The 18,329-nt window shown below is 42.2% G+C and overlaps 1 pseudogene across 1 annotated transcript; it reads left to right on the forward strand.

Annotated features, from left to right (window-relative positions):
- Positions 1-17,163: 17,163 nt before the first annotated feature.
- LOC307057756 (acyl-CoA-binding domain-containing protein 6-like) lies at positions 17,164-17,503 on the forward strand (annotated as a pseudogene). Its single transcript has one exon. The product of its transcript is annotated as an acyl-CoA-binding domain-containing protein 6-like (transcript).
- The last annotated feature ends 826 nt before the right edge of the window (positions 17,504-18,329 follow it).

The following is an 18,329-nucleotide window of genomic DNA, read 5'->3' on the forward strand; positions in this document are numbered from 1 at the left end:
GGCGGACTCTCAACCACTGCGCCACCAGGGAAGCCCCCCAGCCCATCTTCTGAATGAGCTCTGCAGTCCATTCAGTTGCTGTAGAGATTCCCAGAAGGGTTAAAGGTCAATCCTCCAATTCTGTCCGGAAACCAGCCCACCTGGGGGTTTGTGTAACTATTGTCCCATTGTGTCACATTCTTATGCAAATATTCTGAAGCACAACAATCAAAGAACCAGCCACAGGGAGTAAACAAACTTTAAACACACAATGAAGATGCTCATCCCCCTTCAGGATTTTTTTTTAAAATTTTTATCGGAGTATAGTTGCTTTACAATGCTGTGTTAGTTTCTACTGTACAGCAAAGTGAATCAGCTATACGTATACATATATCCCCTCTTTTTTGGATTTCCTTCCCATTTAGGTCACCACAGAGCACTGAGTAGAGTTCCCTGTGCTATACAGTGGGTTCTCATTAGTTATCTATTTTATACACAGTATCGATAGTGTTTATATGTCAATCCCAATCTCTCAATTCATCCCACCGCCCCTTCCCCCTTGGTATCCATAAATTTGTTCTCTACATCTGTGTCTCTATTTCTGCTTTGTAAATAAGATCGTCTATACCAATTTTTTCAGATTCCACATATATGCATTAATATACGATATTTGTTTTTCTGACAAGAGCACAGAATCATGGAGCTCTTTGGAGGTTCACCTCCAGCATCTTGGCTTCCTGGGGGCTCAACTGCCTCCTAGCCCTGGGCCAGCCCTTCTCTGCCAGCTCTCTGGGTCCTTCTTCCTCCCTGAGACAGTCTGAGCCATTCTAAAGCAGCCTGGCTCAAATAAAGGAAGAGCTGTTCCTGTTCTTTCCCTCAAGGATGAGTGTTTACACAGGCAGACATGGAGCGTTTAAAAGTGTCTCTTTTAACATGCCTCTGGAGAATGATCTTCTACTTCTGTAATGACCTGTCCAATACACCAAAGAAGCCCAGCCACTTATGCACCTTCAACAGTTTTCTGACACCTTAATAATTAAGGCCCATGCACCTCACCAAGGTGGTTTTAAAAAACCTTTCTGTTTCCTTGAAACTTTCCTGCTTAAAGCCACTGTCTCACCCTGGTTAAGCTTCCTCCCCTCAGCCTCCTCCCCAGCCTCCTAAGCACACCTTCATCTCCAAAAACCAGGCTCCAGTTTGCCAGCATGTAAAAGCCCTGCCAAGCCTTGGCACCTCCATGAAGCGTGTCTGAAATTTCAACATTCTCCAAAAGGCACACCTAGCCCTCATGAATGACTTCTTTCTCTTCACTCCTATGGTTATTTTGTAAAACATTCACACTCACAGTGGTTAATTCAGAAAATATAAGGCTTACTGCGTGCCTGGAGATTTTTATGGTGCGCTAACAATTCCAAGATGTATAAAGTGGTCAGTCCTATTCCCAAGGAGCTTGAAGATCAGTGAGGGAAAATGACAAGTAAACATATTACTGTATGGTAGGTGCTATGTTTGGGATATTCCCCAAGTACCATGAAAATCCATCCCAGCCTTGAGGGCCCTAAAAAGGCTTTCTGGAAAGGGAATGGGAAAGGGCATCCGAGGCAGGAAGTAGACAGGCAAAGGCCTAGAGAGGGGTCTTAGCCTAGCCAAGAACACCATTGGGTCAGCTAGGCTGGAGGGCAAAGTCAGGCAGGGCAAGGGAAGGGTGGGATGAGGCTGGAGTGGAACGCAGGGTCCAAAGGGTGAAGGATCTTTTCAGCCACGTTCAGGAGTTTGGTCTTGATCCCTCAGGCATGTGGGCCATTTAAGAAAATTCCTCTGTGGTGGGCTGAATGCATTGGTTGGGGTGAGGGGACTGCAAGAATGAAGGTGCATCACATGGGATCTGACACAAATAGGAACCAGACGAGTATTTCTTCCACGAGGAGGCAGCTAGAAGTCTGTGAGGTTACCCAGATGAGAGATGACTGAGGCCTAACTCAGCAGATGACTGTCTTCAGAGTATTTGTTTCTTCACTTGTGTATGCGTGTGTGTATGTTTCTCCTTCATTGTAATGGAAGCCCTGAGATGGCATTTCTGTCTTGTTTACTGCTTATTATAAGCCCAGGACTTACAATGGCGCCTCGACCCTAAGAGGCACTCAATAAATAGGTGAATGAAGGAATGAAAGCAGCTGACAGTTGATTTGACAGATGACTGATTGGGGTGGGGGGAGGGGTGAAGGGAGACAGGACTGCCTGCAGTCCCTGCCCCAATGCCATGACCCCTGAAATGAGGCCCCCTCAGAGTTGGCGACTATTAGTTTCCTATTGCTACTGTAACAAATGACCACATGCTTAAAACAACACACATTTGTTCTCTTCCACTTCTGGAAGTCAGAAGTCCAAAATCAATTTGACTGAGCCAAACACAAGGTATTAGCAGGTCTGGCTCTTTCTAGGGATATAGGGGAGAATCTAACTTTTCTAATTTCTGGAGGCTGCCTGCATTCCTTGACTCCTGGCTCCCTCCTCAAATCGATCCAACCCCTTGTTTCCATCCTCAGGTCTCCTACTTGCTATTTTGTACTCAAATCCCCTTCTGCCCGCCTCTTATAGGGACACCTGACTATGTTCAGACCCATCTGGATAATGCAGGGTAGTGTCTGCCTTTCAAAGTCTTCTATTTAGTCACATCTGCAAAGTCCCTTTTGCCATATAAGGTGACATTCACAGGTTCTGGACATTAGGATGTGGATATCATTGGGGGCCATTATATCAGCCTATGACAGTGAGCAGCACGTGAGGTGGTTACTGGGTGCTTGAGTTGAGCCCCCATTGAGGTTGGTAGGACTGAACCTCTTCACCTGAGAGTGTTTAGGAGCACAGCCTGGAGCCAGACTGCCCAGATTCAAAGCTCTGCTACTCATTAGCTGTGTGACCTTGGGTAAGTTACTTAACCTCTCTGTACCTCAGTTTCCTCATCTGTAAAATAGAGAATAGCTGCCACACAAGGTTGCTGGGATGAGTTAATACAAAAAAGGCATGCAGGTAGACTAATGCTAGTCACACAGTAAGCCCTCAGGAAGTGTTGGCTACTTGGGATAGACAAAGGGAAAACCTGGGGATGCCCTGATCCCACTTCTCAGCGTGAGGTGTGTCAGCAACTCAACCCTGAAGAAGCACACTACCCTGGGCATCTGAAGCCTCTGCTATGCTGGGGAGATTGAATGACTTGGAGGTGGTGAAGCAGGACATTGCTACTCAGAACTCCTCCATTGAATCTCCCCATTTTAGATAATCTTTCTATAATAAAAGTCAACACAAATGTATGCCACGTGCTAACCTAAGTACTTTTAATATTTTGAATCCATGTAATTCTCACAACAACCATATGTTATAGGAACTGTTATGTCCATTTTACAGTTAGGAAAATTGAGGACCAGAGACCAAGATTCACTGCAGGAACAGTCTGGCCAAAAAGCTGCCTTTAGCTCCCTCTATTGTGGGATACTCAGAGCAGCCACTGTGAAGAATCATTTCTCAACGATCAATCCCTACATCTTTAGGTCACTAAACCCCAGGCTGTTTCTGAATAGGCTGAGCCCACACGTGCCCATATTCTCGAGGAACTGAGGGCAGACCATGTCTGGCTCATTTCAGTAGCCTTAATGGAGGCTGAGCCACGCCTTCAACCAAAGCTCAAATAATCAGTGAATTGCCCCTGGATTAGTTCCCTTTTCTGTGTAACAAATTACCCTAAATCATAGCAAGTCAAAACAACAAAACAAACATCATTTCAGTTTCTGTGGGTCAGGAACCTGGATCCGGTGTCATTGGGTCTTTTGGCTCAGGATCTCTCACAAGGAAGCAATTATGTTGTCAGAAATATAGTCATCTCAAGTCTTGACTAGGTGAGGATCCACTTCTAAGCTCACTTGTGGCTGTTGTTAGGCTTCTGGTCTTTGCTGACTGTCAGCCAAGTCAACAGTTCCTTGCCATGCAAGTGTTTCCATAGAGCTGCTTACACCATGGCTGCTGGCTTCCCCCAGAGTAAAGGCTGAGAGAGAGGAACGTGAACACCTCCTCAGTACAATATTTAGGAAGAGAGTAGAGAAGAGCAGACAGAAGGAATTAAGGTAGTAGGCGAGGACAACCCAAAGGACTGGTGAGATGGCTTGATCCTCAACATTTTTCTTTTGTCTTTGTGTATTTTAGGCAGACTCAATATGAAAAAACTATATAACTTAAAACTAAAGGAAAAATAGCACAGTCAAAGTTCAGGAATCCACCATGTAGCAAGAAATGAACAGATCCTCAATATGAAAAACATGCAAGCATAATTTTTAAATGGATAAAACTGAAGAAGTCTAGGGGTTGCTGTGAAATACAAGACCATTGGAACAGATGGAAATCATCAATGACATTATGCAGCAGGTGGAGAAAGGAAAGTTAACCCCTGGAAAAAATGAGTCAGAATTTGAAGGCTGTAAGGCTGTGGTATACATTTTAATGGAGAAAAGTTGTACCTTCCTGTTTTGGTGCTAGGGTTCACAATTAAAGATACTCTCGGGAGTCATTTGTGTGTATAGAATTACATTCCATGTACCCTGAGTCCTGTGCACTAGTGGCTTTCAAACACTTTTGAAGTGGACAAAGAGTGAGAAATACACTTTACACAGCAACTGAGGTGCACACACTCACACATGTAACAGGGAAGAGCCAAATCTGACCACATGTTGGATCTGTTTCTTTTACTTTAACCTTTGCTTTCCGTGCTTTTGTTCACTAAAAGGATATTGTCTCTACATAATGGCCTGCCTCGGGGAACCCTGCCCCTCTGTCTGAATGTTAAACCAAAGTGCCTTTGTTCAGGGAAACATCCAGACCCTGTCCACCTGTGGATGGCTGCAAGAAAGAAGAAATTAACACATCCCCTCCCCGAGGCTGGCCATTCCAGGGGATATTGCAAAACGTATGGCCTTTTTACTTTACTTCCTCATCTGCTCCCACTCTGAGCTGGAAAAGAAACTGGCATCCAAACCACGATAAGATGGTTATTTTGAGACATTAGTCTGCCATCTTCTCGGTCTGCTGGCTTTCCGGATAAAGTCGTATTCCTTGCCTCAGCACCTCGTCTCCGATTTATTGGCCTGTTGTGCGGCAAGCAGAGCGAGCTTGGACTTGGTGACACACACACAACAGAAGTACAAGTTTTATGAAAACAATATTTACCCTTATTATGTGCTCAGATTTTTATATTCTATTTTAAAATTCTGGTCAAGATCCACTATACAGATTTCATGAACCTTTAATAGGTTGTAAACATGGAGGTTGAAGAATACTACTCTTGGGAGAATTTTAGTGAGTTTCATCCTGAATTATAGAGAATGGTCAGGATAAAGCCACAAAGCCCAAGTTTACATTAACTGACTTCCCCATAGGGAAAAGGAAGAAAATCAGGCGTGAAATAAACATTTTATCTTAAAGATTTTTTTCATTTTTATTCATTTTTTTACCATTTTTAATTGAAATATGGTTACTTTACAATGTTATTTTAGCTTCAGGTGTACAGCAAAGTGATTCAATTATATATACATTATATATATTATATAATATATATATAATTCAGAGTCTCTTCCATTATAGGTTGTTACAAGACATTGAATATTCCCTGTGCTATACGGTAGGTACTTGTTGTTTATTTTACACATAATACTGTGTATATGTTAATCACAAACTCCTAATTTACGTCCCCCACACCCCCTGCTATCTCCTCTGGTAACCATAAGTTTGTTTTCTACATCTGAGTCTATTTTGGTTTTGTAAATAAGTTCATTTATATTATTTTTTTAGATTCCACATATAAGTGATATGCTATAATATTTGACTGACTTACTTCACTTAATATGACAATCTCTAGGTGCATCCATGTTGCTCCAAATGGCATTATTTCATTATTTTTCATGACTGAGTAATATCTTTTAATAATGCATAAAGTTGAACCAAGTACTTAAAAATGTTTTTCTATATCTGTGCTTATTTCCCCATTCTAATTTTTTATTTTGTGTATCATTTTGTTTTCTTTTTTCTTTGGTTAGCAGTTTATTGCTTTTCAAAGAATTCAGTTCTTGGGTTTATTTATTCTACAATTTTTCAGTTCTCTAATATGTTAATATTTGTATTCATCCTTTATTTTTGCTTTCCTTAGGTTTATTCTGTTTTTCTGTTAAATTTGAAAAATTCAATGCCTAATTTATTTAATTTTTCTTGTGTGAGTTATCTATTGCTAATTATTGCTAATAAATTACCCTAAAACTTGGTGATTTAAAATAACATACATCTATTATCTCACAGTTTCTGTGGGTCAGAAATCCAGGTTTCACCTGCCCTCTGCTCCAGGGTCTATTGTGAGGCTGCAATCAAGGTGTTAGCCCAGGACACAGTCATCTCCAAGTTCAGCTGGGACAGAACCACTTCCAAGTTCACCCAGTGGTTGTTGGTAGGAATCAGTTCCTCTCTGGCTGTTGGTCCAAGGTTGCCCTTAGTTCCTTGACAGGAAGGCTTCTCTATCAGGGTAGGCATGGGAGAAAAGCCAGGGACAAAAACACCAGTAAGATGAAAATCAGTCCTTTGTAATGAAGAAAGCAAGAATTTGTCACCCCAAAATATTGCCTCTTTGATATAAAAATCATTTTGAGCTCAAGACAATTGAGAAGAAGCAAATACAGGAAAAGCTCTCTGCCCTTCCCTTATTTTCCTAAAAGCAGGACATAAATTTTCAAAGGTGTCCCTCTCCTCTCTCTACCAGGAAAGATAAAAATTATCAGAGACAGCTTTAGGCTCATATCAGCCTGGAGCTGACACCAGAGGAATCTACATAACCAACTTTACTAGCTAGCCTTTATCTGCCATTGGTTCCCCATATATTTCCCTTTCCTTGGAAGTCTAAAACCATTTTCCTTTGTCCTGTCATTTCTCTACAAATTTATTGTTCTTTGTTGAAGATGCTGTGTAAGCCAGATTTCTAAGCCACCTCTTGGGGTTACTTTCCCTGAGTCTCTCCCATGTATATATGAGATATACATGTTAGTAACTTCAGTTTTTCTCTTGTTAATCTGTCTCTTGGTACAGAGGTCTCAGCTAGAACTTAGAAGCGTAGAAGGAAAAGATTTTTTTCCTCCCCTACAAAAACCTAATGACAAAAGGAAGCTTCAATCCATCTCTGTCACCAAGTTCTATTCATTAAAAGGGAATCATTACGTGTAGCCCACACTCCAGGGGAAAAGATTACACAAGGGTGTGAATTCCGGGAGGCAGGGACCACTAGGATTCATGTCAGAACTCCCTACTGCACTTATATACAGTTGATCCTCAGGCACTTTTGCCTGAGGCTATACAAGAAGGCTGCACATCATTCACAGACATGCAGAGCAGCAAAAAATTTGAGTCAGCTGATATGTTTGTTCCCAGATGGGGTTGAACAAGGTGAAACTCTGCCTTCTTGTTTTAGCTCTCATACTATAAAGTGTCCCTTCCACAGTCTATCTAGTGCCACATTTTTGTGTTTTTTGGTGATGATTTCCATATTTATACCCCCCCATGTTAAGTACTGAACTATTGCCTAGTATTCCCAAGTACAAGAAACTTGTGATGAGCCTTAAGGAGAAAACACATGTGATAGATGAACGTTACTCAGGCATGAGTTATAGTGCTGTTGAACATGAGTTCAATGTTAATCAATCAAAAATGTTGGGGCTTCCCTGGTGGCGCAGTGGTTGAGAGTCCGCCTGCCGATGCAGGGGACACGGGTTCGTGCCCCGGTCCGGGAGGATCCCACATGCCGCGGAGCGGCTGAGCCCGTGAGCCATGGCCGTGGAGCCTGTGCTCCACAATGGGAGAGGCCACAACAGTGAGAGGCCCGCGTACCGCAAAAAAAAAAAAAAAAAAAAAAAGTATACGTGGGCTTCCCTGGTGGCACAGTGGTTGAGAGTCCGCCTGCCGATGCAGGGGACGCGGGTTCGTGCCCCGGTCCGGGAGGATCCCACATGCCGCGGGGCGGCTGGGCCCGTGAGCCATGGCCACTGGGCCTGCGAGTCCGGAGCCTGTGCTCCACAACGGGAGAGGCCACAACGGAGAGGCCCGCGTACCGCAAAAAAAAAAAAAAAAAAAAAATGTATACGTTAGGGGACTTCCTAGTGGTCCAGTGGTTAAGACTCCGAGCTTCCACTGCAGGGGGTGCAGGTTCGATCCCTGGTCAGGGAACTAAGAACCCACATGCTGTACAGCCCCACCCCTGCAAAAAAAGTATATGTTAAATAAGGTGTCTTTAAACATAAATACCCATAAAACTAGGTTATGTATTAATTGTTTGACAGAAATGTTGTGACCAGAGGCTCATAGGAAACTAACCCTGTATTTTCCCTAGAGCAATGGTTCAGTATTCACTAAAGCAGCGTTTGTGGCCACTTTATAGAACATAACTACTATAAATAATGTGAATAGGCTCTACGAGTCTAACACTCATAACACTCATATTTAAGACTATGATTTTCTTCTGAGCTGGGCTTTTTTTTTTTTTTTTTTTTCGGGGGGGTATGCGGGCCTCTCACTGCTGTGGCCTCTCCCGTTGCGGAACACAGGCTCCGGACGCGCAGGCTCAGCGGCCATGGCTCACGGGCCCAGCCGCTCCGCGGCATGTGGGATCTTCCCGGACTGGGGCACGAACCCATGTCCCCTACATCGGCAGGCGGGCTCTCAACCACTGCGCCACCAGGGAAGCCCGTGAGGTGGGCTTTTTATGCATCTCAGAATTCTGATATGTGGAGTGTGCCTGTTACTAAGCTTTTATCAAACCCAGAAAGAATTGCTTTCCAACTAGCTTGAGTCCTATATGTTAGTGGTTTTGAAACCTCTGGGCTGGGCTTTGTGATGGCGGGACTAGAACTCTGCAGCTTACATTCATTCTTTGTCAGCTGGCTGCTATTAGGTTCTGCCAATAGGGGGCACTATAGGGAGACTTGAAGGCAGGAGGAGGAAGCAGGAACTTTGGTCCACAATGCCCCTTTACCCTGGCAGAAGCAGCAGCTAGTTTCAGCCTCCAGACATTTTTCCAGGTTCCCTGAACCACTGTAGCCCTCAGAGGCCCGAGTCTCAGCTCTGTGGAGCCCTTCCTAGAACATGGCAGATGCTGCCTGCAGGCTTTACCTCAGAGTTACCTCAGTGTCCCTTTGCTTTTTTTCAGACCTTTAAGGTCTGCATAACTAATTTAATTTCCAAGTTAAATTCTCTCTGTTGAGCTACCTACTATGGTTTCAATTTTCTTGGAACCTAATTGATACATAGAGGTTTCTTTAACTTTTTACTTTAAAATAATTTTATACTTACAGAAAAGTTGCAGAATAGTACAGAAAAATTCTGTATGCCCTTTATACCCTTTATTCAAATCCATCATTTTGTTTCATTGAGGTGAAACTCATAATATAAAAGTAACCATTTTATTTTTTTTTTTTTTTTTTTTTTTTTTTTTTTTTTTTGCAGTACGCGGGCCTCTCACTGTTGTGGCCTCTCCCGTTGCAGAGCACAGGCTCCGGACGCGCAGGCTCAGCGGCCATGGCTCACGGGCCTAGCCACTCCACGGCATGTGGGATCTTCCCGGACCGGGACACGAACCCGTGTCCCCTGCATTGGCAGGCGGACTCTCAACCACTGCGCCACCAGGGAAGCCCCAAAAGTAACCATTTTAAAGTGAACAAGTCAGTAGCAATTAGTACAATAAAATGAATCGATCAACTTTTATCATTTTCCCACATTTGTTTTATAATTCATTATCTCTATAAAGCACATATTATGGATGCATAATTTTGCACAATATTATTTCTCCTGAAACATTCATAAGTTGCATACATCACACTCCTTTACCTCTTACTACAATTACACGTACTTCTTTAGAATATATTTGTATATAACCATTGGTACATTACTTTAATCTATAATCCATATTACAATTTTGCAAAATATCCCAGCAACATCCTTTACAGTATTATTTTCCCCATTAGTTCAGGACACAGTCCAGGATGACACATTGAATTTAGTTGTTATGTCTCTTTTATTTTATTTATTTATTTATTTTGAAGGTTCACGTCTTTATTTAAGCACACGTACACCTTTTGTAGGGTTGCAAAGTTCAGTTTTTGATGCACGCAATTTTTGCTCATTTTTTACCATTACTACGGTTGTGATTTGTAATCCGTTATGTCCATTAGTAACTGTGACTTTTTCTTTTTTTTCTTTGATTTTTTTTTTTTTTTTTTTTTTTTTTTTTGTGGTATGCGGGCCTCTCACTGTTGTGGCCTCTCCCGTTGCGGAGCACAGGCTCCGGATGCGCAGGCTCAGCAGCCATGGCTCACGGGCCCAGCCGCTCCGCGGCATATGGGATCCTCCCAGACCGGGGCACGAACCCGTATCCCCTGCATCGGCAGGCGGACTCCCAACCACTGCGCCACCAGGGAGGCCCTCTTTGATTTTTTTAACATCTTTATTGGAGTATGATTGCTTTACAAATGGTGTGTTAGTTTCTGCTGTATAACAAAGTGAATCAGCCATACATACACATATATTCTCATATCTCCTCCCTCTTGCTTCTCCCTCCCACCCTCCCTATCCCACCCCTCTAGGTGGACACAAAGCACCGAGCTGCTCTCCCTGTGCTATGTGGCTGCTTCCCACTAGCTATTTTACATTTGGTAGTGTATATACGTCCATGCCACTCTCTCACTTCATCCCAGCTTACGCTTCCCCCTCCCCGTGTCCTAAAGTCCATACTCTACGTCTGTGTCCTTATTCCTGTCCTGCCCCTAGGTTCATCAGAACCAGTTTTCTTTTAGATTCCATACATATGTGTTAGCATAAGGCATTTGTTTTTCTCTTTCTGACTTACTTCACTCTGTATGACAGACTCTAGGTCCATCCACCTCACTGCAGATAACTCAATTTCATTTCCTTTTACGGCTGAGTAATATTCCATTGTATATATGTGCCACATCTTCTTTATCCATTCATCTGTCAATGGACACTTAGGTTGCTTCCATGTCCTGGCTATTGTAAATAGAGCTGCAGTGAACATTGTGGTACATGACTCTTTTTGAATTATGGTTTTCTCAGCGTGCATGCCCAGTAGTGGGATTGCTGGGTCGTATGGTAGTTCTATTTTTAGTTTTTTTGTGTGTTTGTTTGGTTGGGTTTTTTTTGCGGTACACGGGCCTCTCACTGCCGTGGCCTCTCCCGTTGCGGAGCACAGGCTCCGGATGTGCAGGCTCAGCGGCCATGGCTCACGGGCCCAGCCGCTCCAAGGCACATGGGATCTTCCCAGACTGGGGCACGAACCCGCGTCCCCTGCATCAGCAGGCGGACTCTCAACCACTGCGCCACCAGGGAGGCCCTATTTTTAGTTTTTTAAGTAAACTCCATACTGTTCTCCATAGTGGCTGTTTCAATTTACACACCCATCAACAGTGCAAGAGGGTTCCCTTTTCTCCACACCCTCTCCAGCATTTACTGTTTGTAGATTTTTAAATGATGGCCATTCTGACTGGTGTGAGGTGATACTTCATTGTAGTTTTGATTTGCATTTCTCTAATGATTAGTGATGTTGAGCATCCTTTCATGTGTTTGTTGGCAATCTGTATATCTTCTTTGGAGAAATGTCTATTTAGGTCTTCTGCACATTTTTGGATTGGGTTGTTTGTTTTTTTGATATTGAGCTACATGAGCTGCTTATATATTTTGTAGGTTAATCCTTTGTCAGTTGCTTTGTTTGCAAATATTTTCTCCCATTCTGAGGGCTGTCTTTCCATCTTGTTTATGGTTTCCTTTGCTGTGAAAAAGCTTTTAAGTTTCATTAGGTCCCATTTGTTTATTTTTGTTTTTATTTCCCTTTCTCTAGGAGGTGGATCAAAAAGGATCTTGCTGTGATTTATGTCATGGAGTGTTCTGCTTATGTTTTCCTCTAAGAGTTTTGTAGTGTCTGGCCTTACACTTAGGTCTTTAATCCTTTTTCAGTTTATTTTTGTGTATGGTATTAGGGAGTGTTCTAATTTCATTCTTTTACATGTAGCTGTCCAGTTTTCACAGTGCCACTTATTGAAGAGGCTGTCTTTTCTCCATTGTATACTCTTGCCTCCTTTATCAAAGATAAGGTGACCATTTGTGTGTGGGTTTATCTGTGGGCTTTCTATCCTGTTCCATTGATCTATATTTCTGTTTTTGTGCCAGTACCATACTCTCTTGATTACTGTAGCATTGTAGTATAGTCTGAAGTCTGGGAGCCTGATTCCTCCAGCTCCGTTTTTCTTTCTCAAGATTGCTTTGGCTATTCGGGGTCTTTTCTGTTTCCATAGAAATTGTGAAATTTTTTGTTCTAGTTCTGTGAAAAATGCCATTGGTAGTTAGATAGGGATTGCATTGAATCTGTAGATGGCTTTGGCTAGTATAGTGGGTTTCACAATGTTGGTTCTTCCAATCCAAGAACATGGTATATCTCTTCATATGTTTGTATCATTTTTAATTTCTTCCATCAGTGTCTTATAGTTTTCTGCCTACAGGTCTTTTGTCTCCTTAGGTAAGTTATTCCTAGGTATTTTATTCTTCTTGTTGCAATGGTAAATGGGAGTGTTTCCTTAATTTCTCTTTCAGATTTTTCATCATTAGTGTATAGGAATGCAAGAGACTTCTGTGCATTAATTTTGTATCCTGCTACTAAATTTACCAAATTCACTGATTAACTCTAGTAGTTTTCTGGTAACATCTTTAGGATTCTCTATGTATAGTATCATGCCATCTGTAAACAGTGACAGTTTTCCTTCTTTTCTGACTTGGATTCCTTTTATTTCTTTTTCTTCTCTAATTGCTGGGGCTAAAACTTCCAAAACTATGTTGATTAGTAGTGGTGAGAGTGGGCAACCTTGTCTTGTTCCTGATCTTAGTGGAAATGGTTTCAGTTTCTCACCATTGAGAACGATATTGGCTGTGGGTTTGTCATATATGGCCTTTATTATGTGAGGTAAGTTCCCTCTATACCTACTTTCTGGAAGGATTTTAACATAAATGGATGTTGAATTTTGTCAAAACCTTTTTCTGCATCTATTGAGATGATCATGTGGTTTTTCTCCTTCAATTTGTTAATATGGTTTATCATATTGATTGGTTTGTGTATATGGAAGAATCCTTGCATTCCTGGGATAAACCCCACTTGATCGTGGTGTATGATCCTTTTAACATGCTGTTGGATTCTGTTTGCTAGTATTTTGTTGAGGATTTTTTTTTATTATTATAATTTATTTTTGGATGTGTTGGGTCTTCCTTGTTGAGTGCAGGCTTTCTCTAGTTGTGGTGAGCGGGGACTACTCTTTGTTGGGGTGTGCGTGCTTCTCATTGTGGTGGCTTCTCTTGTTGTGGAGCATGGGCTCTAGACACATGGGCTTCAGTAGTTGTGTCATGCAGGCTCAGTAGCTGTGGCTTGCGGGCTCTAGAGCACAGGCTCAGTAGTAGTGGCACATGGGCTTAGTTGCTCTGTGGCATGTGGGATCTTCCCAGACCAGGGTTCGAACCCATGTCCCCTGCATTGGCAGGCAGATTCTTAACCACCCTGCCACCAGGGAAGCCCTTGTTGAGGATTTTTGCATCTATGTTCATCGGTGCTATTGGCCTGTAGTTTTTTTTGTGACATCTTTGTCTGATTTTTGTATCAGGGTAATGGTGGCCTCATAGAATGAGTTTGAGAGTGTTTCTCCCTCTGCTATATTTTGGAAGAGTTTGAGAAGGATAGGTGTTAGCTCTTGTCTGAATGTTTGATAGAATTCGCCTGTGAAGCCATCTGGTCCTGGGCTTTTGTTTGTTGGAAGATTTTTTATCACAGTTTCAATTTCACTGCTTGTGTTTGGCCTGTTTATATTTTCTATTTCTTCCTGGTTCAGCCTCAGCACGTTGTGCTTTTCTAAGAATTTGTCCATTTCTTCTAGGTTATCCATTTTATTGGCATGTAGCTGCTTGTAGTCACCTCTCATGATCCTTTGTATTTCCGCAGTGTCAGTTGTTACTTCTTTTTCATTTCTAATTCTACTGATTTGAGTCTTCTCTGTTTTTTTTTTTTTTTTTGGTGAGTCTGGCTAATGGTTTATAAATTTTGTTTATCTTGTCAAAGAAACAGCTTTTAGTTTTATTGATCTCGCTGTCATTTCCTTCATTTCTTTTCCCTTTGTTTCTGATCTGATCTTTATGATTTCTTTACTTCTGCTAACTTTGGGGGGGGGTTTGTTCTTCTTTCTCTAATTGCTTTAGGTGTAAAATTAGGTTGCTTATTTCAGATGTTTCTTGTTTCTTGAGGTAGGATTGTATTGCTATAAACTTCCCTCTTAGAACTGGTTTTGCTGCATCCCACAGGTTTTGGGTTGTCGTCTTTTCATTGTCATTTGTTTCTGGGTATTTTTAAAATTTCCTCTTTGATTTCTTCCGTGATCTCTTGGCTATTTAGTAGAGTATTGTTTATCCTCCATGAGTTTGTATTTTTTACAGATTTTTTTCCTGTAATTGATATCTAGTCTCATAGCATTGTGGTCGGAAAAGATACTTGATAACGATTTCAATTTTCATAAATTTACCGAGGCTTGATTTGTGACCCAAGATATAATCTATCCTGGAGAATGTTCCATGTGTACTTGAGAAGACAGTGTATTCTGTTGTTTTTGGATGGAATGTCCTATAAATATCAATTAAGTCCATCTTGTTTAATATATCATTTAAAGCTGTGTTTCCTTATTTATTTTCATTTTGGATGATCTGTCCATTGGTGGAAGTGGCGTGTTAAAGTCCCCTAATATTATTGTGTTACTGCCGATTTCCCCTTTTATGGCTGTTAGCATTTGCCTTATGTATTGAGGTGCTCCTATTTTGGGTGCATAAATATTTACAATTGTTATGTCTTCTTCTTGGATCAATCCCTTGATTATTATGTAGCGTCCTTCTTTGTCTCTTGTAATAGTCTTTATTTTAAAGTCTATTTTGTCTGATATGAGAATTGCTACTCTGGCTTTCTTTTGATTTCCATTTGCATGGAATATCTTTTTCCATCCCCTCACTTTCAGTCTGTATGTGTCTCTAGGTCTGAAGTGGGTCTCTTGTAGACTGCATATATACAGGTCTTGTTTTTGTATCCATTCAGCCAGTCTATGTCTTTGAGTTGGAGCATTTAATCCATTTACATTTAAGGTATTTATCAATATGTATGTTCCTATTACCATTTCCTTAATTGTTTTGGGTTTGTTATTGTAAGTCTTTTCCTTCTCTTGTGTTTCCTGCCTAGAGAAGTTCCTTTAGCATTTGTTGTAAAACTGGTTTGGTGGTGCTGAATTCTCTCAGCTTTTGCTTGTCTGTAAAGGTTTTAATTTCTCCACTGAATCTGAATGAGATCTTTGCTGGATAGAGTAATCTTAGTTCTAGGTTTCCCTTTCATCACTTTAAATATGTCCTGCCACTCCCTTCTGGCTTGCAGATTTTCTGCTGAAAGATCAGCTGTTAACCTTATGGGGATTCCCTTGTATGTTATTTGTTGCTTTTCCTTTGTTGCTTTTAATATTTTTTCTTTGTGTTTAATTTTTGATAGTTTGATTATTAATATGTGTCTTGGCATGTTTCTCCTTGGATTTATCCTGTATAGGACTCTCTGCACTTCCTGGACTTGATTGACTATTTCCTTACCCATATTAGGGATGTTTTCAACTATAATCTCTTCAAATATTTTCTCAGTCCCTTTTTTTTTCTCTTCTTCTTCTGGGACCCCTATAATTCGAATGCTGGTGTGTTTAATGTTGTCCCAGAGGTCTCTGTGATTGTCCTTAATTCCTTTCATTCTTTTTTCTTTATTCTGCTCTGTGGTAGTTATTTCCACTATTTTATCTTCCAGGTCACTTTTCCATTCTTCTGCCTCAGTTATTCTGCTATTGATTCCTTCTAGAAAATTTTTAATTTCATTTATTGTGTTGTTCATCATTGTTTGTTTCCTCTTTGACATAGTTCTTCTAGGTCCTTGTTAAACGTTTCTTGTATTTTCTCCATTCTATTTCCAAGATTTTGTATCATCTTTACTGTCATTACTCTGAATTATTTTTCATGTAGACTTCCTATTTCCTCTTCATTTGTTTGGTCTGGTGGGTTTTTACCTTTCTCCTTCATCTGCTGTGTAGTTATCTGTCTTCTCATTTTGCTTAACTTACTGTCTTTGGGGTCTCCTTTTGCAGGCTGCAGGTTCATAGTTTCCATTGTTTTTGGTGTCTTCTCCCAGTGGGTAAGGTTAGCTCAGTGGGTTGTGTAGGCTTCCTAGTGGAGGGGACTTGTGCCTGTGTTCTGGTGGATGAGGCTGGATCTTGTCTTTCTGGTGGGTAGGACCATGTCCTGTTGTGTGTTTTGGTGTCTGTGAACTTAAGATTTTAGGCAGCCTCTCTGCTAATGGGTGGGGTTGTGTTCCTGTCTTGCTAGTTGTTTGGCATAGGGTGTCCAGCACTGTAGCTTGCTGGTCATAGAATGGAGCTTGGTCTTATCATTGAGACGGAGATCTTTGGGAGAGCTTTTGCTGTTTGATATTACATGGGGCCGGGAGGTCTCTGGTGGACCAATGTCCTGAACTCAGCTCTCCCACCTCAGAGGCTCAGGCCTGACACCTGGCCAGAGCACCAAGACCCTGTCAGCCACACGGCTCAGAAGAAAAGGGAGGAAAGAAAAGAAAGAAAGAAAACAAATAAATAAAATAAAGTTATTAAATTTTTAAAATTATTAAAAATTAAAAAGTAATAAAAAAAGAGAAAGGAAGAAGAGAGCAACCAAACCAAAAAACAAATCCACCAATGATAACAAGCAATAAAAACTATACTAAAAACAAAACAAGGCCATGCCACTGGAAGGACCCAGCCTATCCCGAGTGTGCTGTTAGCCAGGGGTAGCCAGAAGAGACTGGGCAGTGGGGGAGAGCTGCAGAGGGTGGTGGAGCCTGCCCCACATGCCCAGGGAGGGAAGGGGGAGAGAGGGAGGCAGAGTTATGCGAGGAGCGCGAGTAAGTGAGCTTGGGTCCGATTTGAGCTCGGGCTCAAGACCGAGACTGGTGGGCCAGGCCCCCAAGCCGGCATCACACCCCATCTGAAGAAGACAGGCGGTCACATGGCTTCACCATTCCTGCCTGCGGGAGCCACCACGGGTGACAGCGATGGAGACCTGAACTCAGGGGATGACTCCAGTGATGTGGAATCCCTCCAGAGCCCAGAGACTGAGGGCTCCAAGAGCCTGACAGAGCTGTTTGAGAAGGCTGCCGTGCACTTCCAAGGCCTGGTTCAAGGGGCCAGCAGGGAGCAGCTCTTGTACCTGTATGCCCGGTACAAGCAGGGAAGCATGGAAAGCACTTGGTGATTCAAGCCCCAGCTGAGCAATGCAGGAGTATATTGCCGTAGTTAAAAAATTAGATCCAAGTTGGAATCCTCAGCTTCTTGAAATGGAAACTTAAATTACTATGTTCTTTTGGGAATTAAAAATCACTCAAGGACTTCCCTGGTGGCACAGTGGTTAAGAATCTGCCTGCCAATGCATGGGACACGGGTTCGAGCCCTGGTCTGAGAAGATCCCACATGCCTCAGAGAAACTAAGCTCATGCGCCACAACCACTGAGCCCAAGCTCTAGAGCCTGTGAGCCACAACTGATGAAGCCCGTGTGTCACAACTACTGAAGCTCGCGCTCCTAGAGCCTGTGCTCCACAACAAGAGAAACCACCGCAATGAGAAGCCCACGCACTGCAATGAGGAGTAGCCCCCACTCACCACAACTAGAGAAAGCCCACACGCAGCAACGAAGACCAAACAGCCAAAAAAAAAAAAAAAACCACTCAAGAAGAAACTTACTGAGGATAAATATCCAGATATATTCTTAACTTTTACTGGATTCTGTGGCTTTTCACTTGAAAAAAAAGGAGGAATTTGTTCTTGTTTCATCAAACAGGATGTTGATGAATAGAAAGAAAGGGCTCAAAATAAGAATTTCCTTGCCTATGTAAGGCTAATCTTATTTAAGTATAAGCTAAAAACAGACTGACAGACGGTTTATCTCAGGACTGCAATACATGGGGCATAGAAAGATAAATAAAGTAGCATTTCCCCAGGAAGTATATTTTAGACCCCTGACAATAATCAAAAGTATCTTAAGTGGGCTTCCCTGGTGGCGCAGTGGTTGAGAGTCTGCCTGCTGATGCAGGGGACAAGGGTTTGTGCCCTGTTCTGGGAAGATCCCACATGCCGCGGAGTGGCTGGGCCCGTGAGCCATGGCCGCTGAACCTGTG

This window comes from Hyperoodon ampullatus, assembly GCF_949752795.1.
Source record: "Hyperoodon ampullatus genome assembly, chromosome: 1".
Classification (NCBI taxonomy): Eukaryota; Metazoa; Chordata; class Mammalia; order Artiodactyla; family Ziphiidae; genus Hyperoodon; species Hyperoodon ampullatus.